Source organism: Lagenorhynchus albirostris, chromosome 3 (assembly GCF_949774975.1).
Source record: "Lagenorhynchus albirostris chromosome 3, mLagAlb1.1, whole genome shotgun sequence".
NCBI lineage: Eukaryota > Metazoa > Chordata > Mammalia > Artiodactyla > Delphinidae > Lagenorhynchus > Lagenorhynchus albirostris.
This window is the reverse complement of record NC_083097.1, coordinates 148,177,481-148,183,617: the sequence shown is the minus strand read 5'-3', so window position 1 is coordinate 148,183,617 and position 6,137 is coordinate 148,177,481.

Here is a 6,137-nt window from a genome sequence, read left to right as displayed (position 1 = left end):
ACAGCCAACATCGTTCTCAATGGTGAAAAACTGAAACCATTTTCACTAAGATCAGGAAAAAGACAAGGTTACCCACTCTCACCACTATTATTCAACATAGTTGTGGAAGTTTTAGCCACAGCAATCAGAGAAGAAAAAGAAATAAAAAGAATCCAAATAAGAAAGGAAGAAGTAAAACTGTCACTGTTTGCAGATGACATGATACAATACATAGAGAATCCTAAAGATGCTACCAGAAAACTACTAGAGCTAATCAATGAATTTGGTAAAGTTGCAGGATACAAAATTAATGCACAGAAATCTCCTGCATTCCTATACACTAATGATGAAAAGTCTGAAAGATAAATTAAGGAAACACACCCATTTACCACTGCAACAAAAAGAATAAAATACCTAGGAATAAACCTACCTAAGGAGACAAAAGACCAGTATGCAGAAAACCATAAGACACTGATGAAAGAAATTAAAGATGATACAAACAGATGGAGAGATATACCATGTTCTTGGATTAGAAGAATCAACATTGTGAAAATGACTATACTACCCAAAGCAATCTACAGATTCAATGCAATCCCTATGAAACTACCAATGTCATTTATCACAGAACTAGAACAAAAAATGTCACAATTTGTATGGAAACACAAAAGACCCTGAATAGCCAAAGCTATCTTGAGAAAGAAAAATGGAGCTGGAGGAATCAGGCTCCCTGACTTCAGACTATACTACAAAGCTACAGTCATCAAGACAGTATGGTACTGGCACAAAAACAGAAATATAGATCAATGGAACAGGATAGAAAGCCCAGAGAGAAACCCACGCACATATGCTCACCTTATCTTTGATAAAGGAGACAAGAATATACAATGGAGAAAAAGACAGCCCCTTCAATAAGTGGTGCTGGGAAAACTGGACAGCTACATGTAAATGAATGAAATTAGAACACTCCCTAACACCATACACAAAAATAAACTCAAAGTGGATTAAAGACCTAAATGTAAGGCCAGACACTATAAAACTCTTAGAGGAAAACACAGGCATAAATCACAGCAAGATCCTTTTTGACCCACCTCCTAGAGAAATGGAAATAAAAACAAAAATAAACAAATGGGACCTAATGAAACTTAAAAGATTTTGCATAGCAAAAGAAACCATAAACAAGACGAAAAGACAACCCTCAGAATGGGAGAAAATATTTGCAAATGAAGCAACTGACAAAGGATTAATCTCCAAAATATACAAACAACTCATGCAGCTCAATATCAAAAAACAACCCAATCCAAAAATGGGCAGAAGACCTAAACAGACATTTCTCCAAAGAAGATATACAGATTGCCAACAAATACATGAAAGGATACTCAACATCACTAATCATTAGAGATGGACAAATCAAAACTACATAGGTATCACCTCAGACCAGTCAGAATGGCCATCATCAAAAAATCTACAAACAATAAATGCTGGAGAGGGTGTGGAGAAAAGGGAACCCTCTTGCACTGTTGGTGGGAGTGTAAATTGATACAGCCACTATGGAAGACAGTATGGAGGTTCCTCAAAAAACTAAAAATAGAACTACCATATGACCCAGCAATCCCATTACTGGGCATATACCCTGAGAAAACCATAATTCAAAAACAGTCATGTACCACAATATTCATTGCAGCTCTATTTACAATAGTCAGGACATGGAAGCAACCTAAGTGTCCATCGACAGATGAATGGATAAAGAAGATGTGGCACATATATACAATGGAATATTACTCAGCCATAAAAAGAAACGAAACTGAGTTATTTGTAGCAAGGTGGATGGACCTAGAGACTGTCATACAGAGTGAAGTAAGTCAGAAAGAGAAAAACAAATACTGTATGCTAACATATATATGGAATCTAAAAAAAAAAGGTTCTGAAGAACCTAGCGGCAGGACAGGAATAAAGACGCAGACATAGAGAATGGACTTGAGGACACGGGGAGGGGGAAGCGTAAGCTGGGACGAAGTGAGAGTGGCATGGACATATATACACTACCAAATGTAAAATAGATAGCTAGTGGGAAGCAGCTGCATAGCATAGGGAGATCAGCTCGGTGCTTTGTGACGACCTAGAGGAGTGGGATAGGGAGGGTGGGAAGGAGACGCAAGAGGGAGGAGATATGGGGATGTATGTATACATATAGCTGATTCACTTTGTTATAAAGCAGAAACTAACACACCATTGTAAAGCAATTACACTCCAATAAAGATGTTAAAAAAAAAGATCATACCCATCTCTTACAATTCAACAATAAGAAAACAAACAATCCAATTAAAAATGGGCAAAATAGGGACTTCCCTGGCGTTCCAATCGTTAAGACTCCACACTCCCACTGCAGGGGGCAAGGGATCAATCCCTGGTCAGGTAATTAAGATTCTGCAGGCCATGCAGCATGGCCAAAAAAAAAGGGGGGAGCAAAATATTTGAATAAACACTTCGCCAAACAAGATATACGGGTGGCATATAAGCACATAACATCATTAGTCATTAGGGAAATACAAATTAAAACCACAATAAATACTGTCATACACTAGCCAGAATAGCTCAAATCTATACGGTTAAAATGTTGACCATACCAAGCGTTGGTGATGACGGAAAATAACTAGAACTCGCTCACACTGCTGGTAGGAATGTAAAATGCGGCAAGCGCTTTGGAAAACAGTTTGGCAATTTCTTAAAAATGTAAACATACACTTGTATGATCCAACCAATACAGTCCTGGGTATTTTACTTAATACAAATGAAAGCATAAGTTCATAGAGACTTCTACACAAATGTTTATATCAACGTTACTTGTTATAGCAAAAACTGGAAATAACTCTAATGACTATTACTCGTTTCTGATAAACAGACTGATATATTCCTGTAATGAAATATTACTCAGCAACAAAAAGGAATGGACTCTTGATACATTCAACAACACAAATGAATCTCAAAATAATTATACTGAGTGAAAGAAGCCAATAATTACACTGAGTGAAAGGACCCACACCCCCAAAATTGTATATATTGTATGATCCATTTATATAAAATGATGAAAAATGCAAAATATTCAATAGTGATAGAAAGTAGATCAGTGGTTGCCTGGAGAAATTTCAGGAGCAGTGGAGGAGCAGTGAGGGTAAATAGATCACAAAGGGTCACTTTTGGGGGTAATGGATATGCTTATCATCTTGATTATGGTTGTATACATATGTCAGAACTCATCAAATTGTACAGTTCAATTATGTGCAGTTTGTTATATATCAATTTTATCCCAGTAAAACTATTTTTGAAGTAAAAAAAAAAGTTCATAAAATGTGATCCCGTATTTTTTGAAGAAGATGGAAAAGATAGAAAAACAGATGCATAATCCACTCCCAAGTGTTAATGGCAATTCTCTCCAGATGGGATTATGACTTCTTCATATATCTGGGGAGAGAAGTTTGTTCTGATTAAATATATTTACTAGCTGTCCTGCAATTGGCCTATACTGTATTGCTTTCGTAATACGGAAAACCAATCTTGACAAAAGTATGCTCCCTCCTACAAAGGAATCATCCCCCAGCCTTCATAAATTGGGGTGAAACCCCCAAGCTGACGTCTGTGAAGGGCTGACCCTAGGGTGGCTGGAAACTCACATGCACACCATCACTACCCCTGAGGTTTGGGATCCACCCAGCACTGGCTACCCCATCTGATCACAGCACCCTGATATTCCAGCAGGAACCGCCCCCTCCCACCTTCCACTCTATGGTTGGTGGAAGCAGGGCTGACTCCACCCCCTTGCTGGGCATGTGACCTGGGCCTGACCAATCAGGCCATCTTGCCCCCCTGGCTGCAAGAACTAGTCCAGGCAGGACCACCCAGGGATTTTCAGGAACTCTTAGGGAAAAGGATCTCTCTTCTGGGGTTCCAAGATAAGTGGATGTTAGTCTGAAGCTGCCTGTGGGGGAAGGGGGATCCTGCCATGTCGGGCAAATCCGCCTGAGAATTAAGCCAACATGGAGAGAAACAGGGAGGGGAGATGAAGTGAGACCAGTTCTTAACATCGTTATTAGAGCACCTGGATCCAGCGTGATTAAAGCCACTTTCCGTGTTATATGAGCCAGTGAATTCCCACGTAAGCAAAAGCTTAGGTGACTGCCCCGTTCCTGAACTCCCCTTGCCAACCCCAGGTCAACAGGCATCTTCACACCCCTCAACCCCTCCCTCTCCATCCTCCCCTTTAGATGATTTTGGTTGCTGGGTGGGGTCTGCATCAAGGGGGAGCAGCTAGTCCCTCTGCCCCTAGAGTTTATTTGGCCCCCCTTATTCCTGCTGTTGAGAGAATTCCAGAGTCTCTGGAGCCCAACTGCCTGATGGGAACCCTAGATCCCCCAGTTCCTAGCTGTGTGACCTGGGGCATCTTTCTGGTCCTTTCTGGGTCTTAATCGCCTCAGCTGCGATAACACTGCCTACCTCAGAGAATTCCTGGATTAAATGAAATAAGTAAGCACTCAGTAAATTTATTAACATCACCATCACCTGCTGAACATAAACATCTCACCAAATATTGCTTTAGGATCTCATTACAATTGCTTACCATTAATTTTATTTAGACTACCATTTGCTTCTTCTAAGTAGTCTAAAGAAGTCACTTCGGGCTCCCAGGGTCTCCGGGGCCCTTTCTAGGACACCTACCACCCTCTAGTCTAACTGTCTGGCTCCGGGTCTGTCTTCCACAGAATGCAGTCTCCACACCAGCACAGTGTGTAGCCAGTGTTCACACTCAGTAAGATGGATGAGGTCATTCAGGAAGGCAGCCAGGAGCTTGCAGAGTCTAGCGACTCACACCCCCTTCACCCTCTCATCCCCTGATTCACAAACCTGTTCAGGTGGAGGCAGAGAATGCGTGGAAGAGCCATCTCGTGCAAACCACGAACACCCTTCGGAGAAACTGTGACATTTCCGTCAGAAGCATGCTTGTTCTTCATACCAGTTAAGCTGTCAGATTAAAACTGATGGGCCATTTCCTCATTCTTCAGCCCATATTCCTTCGCTACTTTATGCATTCATTTCATCCAGGAGCACTCTGCCAGCAAACAAAACTGTCAGGGGAGGAGGGGAAGAGCGAAGGTGTAAGAATAATAAAAAAGAGAACATTTTACACTGAGCTAATTCTACCCATTGCCTTTTGTTTTTTGGATGGATTGGGAGAGATGACCGATTTGCCGCGGTCTGCTCTGTCCCACTCTCAGACCTTTGCTGTTTGGGAAACTCCACTCCATCCTTAGTCCTGATTCCTTACATCCTTTTCTTGGCCTAAGCACCATCTCCCCCAAAAAGAAAGGGTAATGGATGCAGTGGCCATTGGGGTTATGGTGTGAGCTCTTGGCCTGAGTTTTGTCCTTTAATCCTCCCAGTGTCCCTAAGAGGTCAGTGGTGTTGGCTGTCCCTGTGTTCCAGAGGAGGAAACAAAGAGGGGCGATCCCTGCCCAGGACATAGGGCCAGGGAGAGTGCAATTCACCCAAAGGCCGCAATTTTGACCACCATGCACTATGGCGGGTTGACCAATACCACAGGCCCTGGGGCTTCGCTGTTAGGGACTGAGGAGAGGGGATTGTTAACACCCAAGTCCCCTCACCCCAGCCTGCAGCCCTTCATTCCCGACAGCATGGCTGAGACTCCCGCCTGTTATCTCTTAGATTAGCCCCCAGCTATTTTTATTCTGCCCTTGCTTAGGGAAGAAATACAGATTGGGCAAACCCTCAGGCCGGGCCCCAGGGGAGACCGCCATTCACCAAAGAAGAAAACAGAGCTTATTTTACATTTTATTATCTTTTTTAAAAAAATCTTTTTTCCTTAGAAGCAGCTTCAAATTGAGTCACCCTGTTAGATCCCCTCCAGCAGGGCCTTTTGGGCCCCTTAAACTCACCCACACAGTGGTGGAGGCAGGACTTGTACCTGTTGAATGAAGTACTATCTCCTGGGCTGGAGGCAAAAGGCGTCAAGGGGAGGAGCTTGGTGGAGGGAAAAGGAACCCAGGAAGGGGAAATGAGAGGATGTCAGGGAACACAGAGAAGCCTGCAGAAGCCCAGGCTGTGTGTGGGAGAGGTCAGGGATGAGCTGAGGTGAAGGGACCTTGGGG